The sequence below is a fragment of the Halictus rubicundus genome, chromosome 14 (genome assembly GCF_050948215.1).
Source record: "Halictus rubicundus isolate RS-2024b chromosome 14, iyHalRubi1_principal, whole genome shotgun sequence".
Classification (NCBI taxonomy): Eukaryota; Metazoa; Arthropoda; class Insecta; order Hymenoptera; family Halictidae; genus Halictus; species Halictus rubicundus.
In genome coordinates this window covers 2,246,201-2,256,002 of record NC_135162.1, presented here as the reverse complement: position 1 = coordinate 2,256,002, position 9,802 = coordinate 2,246,201, and the positions used below count along the sequence as shown (strand labels likewise).

Sequence of the window (9,802 nt, the reverse complement as noted above, 5' to 3'; positions counted from 1 at the left end):
GGGACATCTACGTGGAGCATGTGTCGGGGGTCCGCCAGTACGCGGCTCCTCCTCCCGGTGTCCCCACCGCGGCACCGCCCCTACCCCCACCAGAGGCGACAGTGGCCCCCCCTCCCAACCTACCCCCCTCGGCCAACGAGGGAATCGCGCCCCGGAATGACAGCCGCGACGAGGCTGAAGACGGGCATGAGGCCCTTGTACTGACACAGGGCCCTACCGACCCCACGTATGACGCGTTGCGCGGCGGCGATGCCACACGAGGCACCGCGCCCACTAGTTTTTTTATTATATTATACTATAGTATATTATAACTATATTTATATCTACATTTTTATTTTTTTTTATTTCCCACAGGTTATACATTTTTTACATCTTTATTTTGCATATTTATATACATTTTAGCGAGGGCAAATGGCTCGCTGCACGCCTCTATTCTATCTTCCCTTTTATTTTCTTATTTACATTACGTTCTAGTCATTCTCTTTTAAGTTGCTTTATCTGGTCTATTGTTTTTTTTTCTCCTGTTCTTTCCTCTCTTTAAACTTTTTTGAGTTCTGTTTATTTTCCTTTTAACCATCTAGTCACCTCCCTTAGTATATAAGTATTTTAATTTTCCTAACGTGCAGCGAGCCATCACAATGTTGACAAGCTTAATTTTAATCCTAGTTTTAAGTCATCCGACCAGGCCCCACTATGGGACCGGAATGATCTTACTTATTTATTGACGTGTGTGTGTCTGTGTGTGTGTGCGTACGCGTTTTATTTATTTTAAAAATGAAAACATTAGCCACGCAGGGGGCCTGATGCCCCCGCGCCGCACACCCCACCACCAAATCACTAATTTTATTTTGTGGCGGGGTGCCCAAAAAGGCACCCCCATGTAAGCCCTCGCCAAAAGGCGAGTATGTTGTACTGCCCCCGGGTGCCAATGTAGCCCGGGGGACCATTGTTTGAAAATAAACGCCTTTTATCTGTTCTTATCAGCTTAATATCTGATACACTCCCCATCGGGGAGTCAGAATATTAACTCGATTTTTGGAAGTTGACGGAGCGGTCGGGGCTTGCTCCCCCTCGGTCACGGGTCGGCCACGCATTGCAGTGCCGTGTGGATTGGCCCAATTAGCCTTTTAACAAGCAGAAAATCTTGCTTTCCACAGCCCGTCAGCTTCCAGGAATCGAGGAGATATTCTCGACTCCCCGAAACTTATAAAAATTTTGAAATTTTTTCGTTTCGCGCGAAGTTCGGCGGGTACCGCGACCCCAAAACGCGAGTTAACATATCTTCACGTGGAGTGCTAAGTGCACTAATTGAAAAGGATTACTCCAAAGCCGAGGAGCGATCGGGGCGCGACCAGCCGCCGACGAGGAGGACCACCGACGATCAAGCGCCTCCACCGAAGCCGGACCTCCGGGAAACCGACCACCTGTACGGGGAACCCGAGCGGGGTAAGTGGTCGAAACCCTCTCTCACTATCTCTTTAATTTCTGTCTATTCCCCCGTGTACTTTGTAACGGTGTCATTTGGACTCTCTTTGTCCAAGTGCCCGTTTTCAAATACACGGTAAACCCCGTTGACCTCCCCTTTCCGTTCGTTGTTGTGTGTCTTTGTTCTGCCGACGATTGGCACCTGTGCTAACCGTCGATCAGAGCGAAACACAAACAATTAACGGCTCCTTCCCGGTCGCTCGGAACGAAATTTCTGGAAATTTCGATCCGGATCACATAAGTGACAGGTGGAAACGATTCGACAAATTTCGCAATTAAATTAATCAATTAACTCGACGGCTGTTTAAACAATCAGCTCGCTGGTTGTTTAATACGGTTCCCGAGTTAACAGATTTTATTTATTGCGAAATTGGGGTGCAAGCCTGTGCCGACAGTTTAATAAACTAATATTTAACATCTCGTTGAATATCGGCACGTCGGAGCGTTTCCTACTTCGTCGAAATTGTACTCCGTTTCGGAATAAGCCAGGAATATTGTTCCTGAGCCAAGACCAGCCGAATTGTTTAATCGGACTCGTTCGATTAAATTAATTCGGCTCTGATTTCCTATCAGTCACCGATCCGTGTAGGCCTCAGATATTCCTTAGCCCGTGCTAAGGAAATTTTCTGAGTACCGCCAAGTATCGGTGCAGCCCTCTAGCGGTGGGTCTTTGCACGAGAAGCTCGAAAGAGTTTCTCGACCGCCCGCTAGGTGTCCCCCTTGGACAGGCTCTACTCTGTCCAAGGTAGAGTCCTACTATCGCTGTTATCTTCTCTCCCTTTCTAACCTCCATCTGTCATCCGCTCTCTTTCTATCTTTACCCGTTTCATACTTCTCTCGGTCTATCTCTTTAATTTTTCTCTTTCCCGTTTCGGCCACTTGCTTTATTATATCTTAATTGGTATATTTAGTTGACTAATTTTAATTATTTATTTATTTAGACATCTATATACACATTTTACTCTATTCACTCATTTTAACTGCATTTTAATCACCGTACTGTATATCACAGTGCCTGCTTACATACCTAATTTAATTTTAAAACCGACATATTCAACTTTTACACGTATTTTATCCTATTTTACACTAACTTATTTTATTCTATTTTATTCTCATTCTTATTTTATTTTACTGTATTCTATTTTACCTCATCTTAATTCTAGTCATAGCTTATCTTTTATCTTGTTACTTTTACTCCTTTTACTCTGTGATATACTATACCATTTTAAACCTATTACTGTGATATCTACACATACGCTTATTGTTACATTTTATTTTTTTTATTTTATGTCTAGTCTTACTCCTATTTTTCTATTTTTATTCTAGTCTCTCTCAGCTCTATTCTTCTCTGATTAAATTCTGATCACCTAGTCAACTGTCTATGCCAATTTCGACACCGTTAAATACTGCGTCTCATCCGCTCTGTCTATTTTCTTCTATTTTATTACATTTTACTCTGCTATATATTACCTCACACTATTTTACGTTACTAACATCACTACTTAATCACATTGTATCTATTTACATACACACCTACTGTGATACATCGACGACGACTAATTCTGTTTATTTATTTATTTATTTAGACAGATCTAGTCACTTCGTTGATTTTATTTACTATATTTTGACACTCGTGATTAAGACTAAGTGATTTTAACCTGGTTTTATTTATTTATTTATTTATTTATTCATACACGCATTTACCCAGTGACTGACAGATATACCTATCTATTTATTTACTTATTTATTTATTTATTTACTTACACCAATTGTTTTATTTTATTGTAATCTGCGCCTCATCAGCTTAATAATTTATCTATTTATCTTTTACCGCTCGTAGTCAACCCCGTACAGGTCGATCCAAATATGGCAGGGCAAGCAAGTAGCCCGATTACAATTTACATAGACTTCCCGTTCCCGGAGGAATTCCGATGCCCGGAATGCTACGGCAAGCCGGGCATGAAGCTCGGTGGGGCGTATAAGTCCCATTCCGACCTGGCAAAGCACGCCAAGAAATACCACCCCGGACATAGTATCGTTCACCGGTGCGGCGAGTGTGGTGAGCCTGGCACGGGCAGATATGCCCTAAAAGCCGTGAAGACTCACCACGCCGCCGCACACGCGAGTACGGGTGGGCCAGGTCGGAGTGGGACCGGCAGAACAATTACCGGTTCTGCCAGCAACCGGACAACCGGTGCCCGGTCCTCCTCCTCTGCGACTGGCACTAATTCCTCGGCCGAGGGAGGCCCGAGTCAATTTTAAGGTTTTCCGCTGCGGCGGGGGCTGGAGGGGTCGTCACCACGACCGCGGCCACGACGACGACGACAACCACGACTGCGACGACGACGACAGCGTGTGGCCAGCGGCAGGCGGCGACGGCTCATTATAATAACAACACCTCCGGCGGGGCAATACCACCAACATCGGGCCCCGCGACCACGCCGACCACCAGCGTGGTCACCACCACAACGACGACGGCTTCGGCGATGACCCGCACGTCTACGCTGCAGAGCAGACTGCCTTTTGGCACGTCTGCAGCTGCGACGGGGACGACAGCGGGGACGTCTACGAGGACGACGCTGGCAGTGAGGACGAGGACGATCGTGGCGGTCCCACGACCTACCCCCAGGCCATCCATCACGCCACCACCACCATCGGCGTCCCTGGGGGCCAGGCCGAAGGTTGCGGCGGCACTAGTGGCTCCCCTTCGGAAGTCACTGACGCCGCCGCCCCTTCTGGCCGCCTCCAGGGCGAAGACCACCCCTGCAGCAGCAGCAGCAACGTCCGGTAGGAAAGCCCAGACGCCACCACCACCTGGAGCGTCGAGGAGGACCCAGGCAGGGGTAGCAGCAGCCGGGACCGCCACGAAGAAGACGCCCACGCCCCCACCAGCAGCAGCAACAACAACAGCAACAAGGAGCAGCCTGTCGCGGCGAAGCAACGAGGCTGCCCTGGCACCGACACCACCAGGGACCAGGAATGCGCCCGCCAAGCGCACCACGACCGGGCCCGGAGTCGCCCAACGATCCAGCCCGGGCTCATCGGCACGCAAGTCGACCCCCGATAAGCACGCCACCAACACTACTGGTGGCGTGGCAAGGAGGACGAGGGGGTCGACTGTCTCCCCCAAGACCAGGTCCCCGCCCACCAGCCCAAGGGGACCGGTCACGAAGAGCGCGGCGAGGAACAGGAGGGGAGCCAGCGTGCCGATCGAGCTCGGAGACATCAGGAAGCGGACTGCAGCCCTCAACGCCACGAAGAGGAAGGCGGCTCCAAAGCCTGGCGTGAGCAGATCACCGAGGTCGTCTGGGTTAGATGGGGGGGCACCCGCCCCCGCCCCCGCCCCCCAAACAACATCTAACCCAAACCAACCCCAATCACCACCACGGGTATTTACCTCGGTGATCAGGACGGCGGCATCACCATCATACGCCGCCGTCACGGCGGGCGCAGCGGTGGTCACGACAACACCACCAGGAGACCGCCCAGAAGGAAGAACGCTGCGGTCGATGACTCGGGCCTCGTCACTCCCGCCCGAGTTCATGACCGTAGCGAGCAGCAGCCCATCCCTCATCACCACAACGAGGGATTCCCCCCTGCTCACTCACCCCCACCGACCATCTGTGGGAAGCAGGGGGGAGCAGAGGGCTGCAGCGCGGTCTCTTGCGTGGCTCCGGCCACGCTGACCACGACCACCGTCACGACCACTGCCAGCGGGGGGCCCATTATGACTTCGAGGCCCCTCGCGGGGGGAGTGGAGAGGGCACAGAAGAGGACGAGGCTCACGCCAGCGGTCCCCTCCCTCCCCCCCATCGAGGAAGTGGCAGGGACGCCTGGTCCCGCCAGGACAGTCCCTTCTCCCCCTCCGGCCATCCGGGGGAACGAAGAGGAGAGGGGAGAAGAGGTGGGGAGGAAGGAGGAAGAAGATCCCTCCCCACTGCCGTGGCAGGTTGTTGCCGGCAGGCGCCGATCATTTGGGCGCCTGTCCCCGCTGCCAACATCCCCGTCGTCATCGCCGAGGTCGTCTCAGAGGAGGACGCCGTCGCCGTCGAGGACAACTCCCCGCAGGCCACCAGCGGGAGACAGGAGGACGCCGGCCGCACCCCTGCGACCAACAGCGAGGGACCAGCGCTCTCCACCGGCCCCACCAGCTCCCAACGTCAGCGGAGCCTTGGAGGAAGCCACTCCCACCACCACCGTCACCACGCGAAGGGGCGGAGCCGCTCGCCGGTGGCCATTGGCAGGAGGTAGCCGCAACACCCAACAGAGGGTAAGTGCTGAGCGGGCCCCTGCCAACGCCGCGCGGATGGACCGGCACCGCGAATTACGCGATATGAATTTTCGTTTGGGAGGGTTCGCGTCGCGTTTTCGTTCAGTGGGTGGGAACAATAACCCTGGGAGCTCGCTCCCGGGTGGTAGCACGAGGGGGATAACGGCCCCCACGGGGCAGACTAATGCTCCTGGGGGCGTTGCTGGAGGACCCGCGGCCCTCCAGACACCGCAGGGACGGCAGCAGCCTGTGCCTGCTGGCCAGCCCAATCCTCGCCAGCGCGCATCCCGACGGAGGGAGCAAGCCGCACTGGAGAGAGATAGGGAGCTACTGGTCAGTTTGGCTGGGGCTGCTGACAATCCTCAAGACCTGGAGGAAGCTGCAGCGCAAATCGCTGCCTTCTTCCAGGGATTCCGGACCCGACCTGCGGGGAACGGAGGAGACGGGGGCGTAAGACCAGCAAACCCCGCGAGGACGAGGGGGCGTGTCGCGAACTCGTCAGGGACACGCCCTCCCGGTCGTACCGGCTTGGAGACCGATAGGAGAACGGACCAAGTCAAGGAGGCTACGCGTCTCCAGAGGCTGTTCCGGCAGAACCGCAGGCGTGCGGTCCAGGAGGTGCTCATGGGCGCCCCTGAGCAATGCGAAGTTGCCAGGGAGCGCGTCATGCAGCACTTCCTCGACATGTACTCACCTGCGAGTGAGCCGCAAGCCTCTGGGCCCCTTGGCTTTCCTTCAGAGGCTCCGACAGCAGCAAGCGGCGAGGCTTTGATCCGGCCTTTTGAAGTGAGTGAGGTAGACCGACGGATCCGGCGGATGTCAAACTCCGCGCCAGGACCCGACGGTCTGACTTACCGTGACCTTCGGAAGGCTGATCCGAGCTGCGTCGTCTTGACTGCCTTCTTCAACCTTTGCCGCAGGTTGGAGTCGGTCCCTTCTTCCTGGAAGGTCTCCAACACCGTGTTAATTCACAAAAAGGGCGATCGGGGGGACCTGTCGAACTGGCGACCACTTGCCATGTCCGACACCACCCCCAAACTCTTCGCGGCGGTGCTGGCTGACCGTCTAGTGTCGTGGGCCCTCCATAATGGGAGGCTCAGCCCCCAGCAGAAGGGTTTCCTGCCGTGTGAGGGTTGCTACGAGCACAACTTCACGCTGCAGGAAATCCTGAACGACGCTCGCAAGGGCAGGCGTCAGGTGGTGGTGGCATGGCTGGACTTGTCGAACGCGTTCGGCTCGATCCCCCATTCCACCATCTACCGTGCCTTTGCTGAGGCCGGCGTTCCCCTCCCCTTCCGCAATATTGTGGAAGGGATGTATGACGGATGCACCACTCGGGTGCGAACCTCACAGGGCTACACTGACCCTGTCCCCATTCTCTCCGGAGTCAAGCAGGGCTGTCCGTTGAGCCCTGTGGCGTTTAACCTCGCCCTGGAACCGGTCCTGAGGGCGGTAACCGCGACCTCGGCGGGCTACACGCTACACGGCCAACGATACTCGGTTTTGGCCTACGCCGACGATCTGGCGTTGACTGCCGATTCTCCGGAGGGAATGGAAACACTGTTACGAACAGTGGAAGCTGCGGCAAATGGGGTTGGACTTCGGTTCAACCCGGCGAAGTGTGCAACACTGCACCAGGACAGCAGAGGCACTCGCCGGGTACTCCCTACTTGCTTCAGCTTGCAGGGTCAAGGGGTTAAAGCCCTGGCAGCAGGTGCGCCATACGAGCACCTTGGAGTCCCCACAGGATTTCAGGTCAGGCAGACCCCGCTCGCGACGATCGAGGAGCTTGTCCGGGATCTCCGGGCCGTGGATCGCTCTCTCCTCGCCCCGTGGCAAAAATGTGAGGCGGTGAGCTCGTTTATATTGCCCCGCCTCGACTTCATGCTGCGGGGAGCCCATGTTGAGAAGGGCCCCCTCAAGGAAGTCGACAAGCTTTACGCAAGCTTGCCAAATCCTGGCTCAACCTCCCTCAGAGAGCCAGCGCGGAGGTACTCTACCTCCCTCCCAAAAGGGGGGGGGGTGTGGACTGCTTCCGCTTGCGGACCTGGCCGACGCACTGGTCATCGGACACGCATTCCGTCTACTGACGGCATCGGACCCGATGATCAGTGGGCTGGCCAGAGAATCTCTGAGCGAGGCGGTAGCCAGGAAGATCGGTAGGTCACCCACCGATCAGGACCTGGCAACGTACCTCTCCGGCTCGCTGGAGGGGGAATTTGCCAGGGACGGGGGGGACTTCTCGACTCTGTGGTCGAGAGCACGAAACGCGGCACGGCGATCAGGAGAAATGCTCCAATTGCGTTGGGAGTGGTGCGCTGCCCGGCGCGAACTGGGTCTTAGACTCCGGGGCTCACGCGGGCGCACGGTGGTTGTAACACCGAAGGTGCGGGATCAGGTGCTGCATCGTTTGAGAGCGGCAGTGACAGAGTTCTATGCCGATCGCCTGGGCAAAAAGCCCGATCAGGGGAAGGTCTTCGGGGTGTCGTCGCGGGATGGTGTATCAAATCACTTTCTCCGCGGCGGCAGTTTCACCCGCTTCGCTGATTGGCGCTTTATCCACCGAGCTCGCCTCAACGTCTTGCCTCTTAATGGGGCAAGGCGGTGGGGCGAGGGTGATAAGCGTTGCCGGCGATGCGGGGAGGCCCTGGAGACCCTACCCCATGTGATCTGTCACTGCCGGCCTCACTCGGCCGCCTGGCAACTGCGCCACGATGCCATCGTCTCGAGAATATCTCGAGCCTGCCGACTGCCGGGGACATTAAGGGTTAATAAAAGGGTCGAGGGTCTCACCGGCGAGATGGAGGCTCTGCGCCCTGACATTGTTGTCAGGCACGAGCCTTCGAAAAGCGTCGTGATCGTCGACGTAACCGTGGCCTTCGAGAACGGCATCGAAGCCTTCGAAGCCGCTAGGGAGAGGAAGAGAGCGAAATACCTCCCTATCGGCGCCGTTCTCGAAGGACAGGGCTACCGAGTCGTGACCGACGCGATCGTTGTTGGGGCTCTCGGCTCTTGGGATCAGGCCAATGAGGCGGTGCTCAGGCTCTTGCGTGTGAGTAGGAGGTACGCGGGTTTGATGCGCCGTCTCATTGTGTCTGAGACCATTCGCTGGGGCCGGGACATCTACGTGGAGCATGTGTCGGGGGTCCGCCAGTACGCGGCTCCTCCTCCCGGTGTCCCCACCGCGGCACCGCCCCTACCCCCACCAGAGGTGACAGTTGCCCCTCCTCCGGAATTGCCCTCCTCGACCAACGAGGAAGTCGCGCCCCGAATAAATAGCCGCGACGAGGCTAACAACGGGCACGAGGCCCAAACATTGACTCAGGGCCCTTCTGGCCCTGTGCATGACGTGTAGTGCGGCAGCGGCGCCATGCGAGGTGCCGCGCCCACTAGTGTTTATTAGTTTATTATATTTTATATGACATATATTATACTTCTATTTTTTACTTTTACAATTTTACACCTATACATTTATATTTTTATATATATCTATATACATTTTAGCGAGGGCAAATGGCTCGCCGCACGTCTCTATTCTATCTTCTCTTTTATTTTCTTATTTATATTACTTTCTAGTCATTCTCTCTTAAGTTATTTTATCTAGTCGATTGTTTTTTTCTCCTGTTCTTTCCTCTTTTATACTTTTTAGTTTCGTTTATTTTCTGTTTACTCGTCTAGTCATCTCCCTTAGTACATAAGTATTTTAATCTTCCTAGCGTGCAGCGGGCCACCACAATGTTGATAATTTTAACTTAAGTTTTTTAAGCTATCCGACCAGGTCCCACTATGGGACCGGAATGATTTTATTTATTTAGTGACGCGTGTGTGATTGTGTGTGTGTGCGTCTGCGACTTATTTATTTTATTTATTATAAGAATAAAAACATTAGCCACGCAGGGGACCTGATGCCCCCGCGCCGCACACCCCACCACCAAATAATTAACTGTAATTTGTAGCGGGGTGCCTAAAAGGGCACCCCCATATAAGCCCTCGCCAAAAGGCGAGTATGTTATACTGCCCCCGGGTACCTATGTAACCCGGGGGACA

General features: G+C 54.5%; 1 pseudogene; it reads left to right on the top strand.

Annotated features, from left to right (window-relative positions):
* The first annotated feature begins 942 nt into the window (after window positions 1-942).
* Window positions 943-1,124, top strand: LOC143361153 (U2 spliceosomal RNA; annotated as a pseudogene).
* Window positions 1,125-9,802: the final 8,678 nt, after the last annotated feature.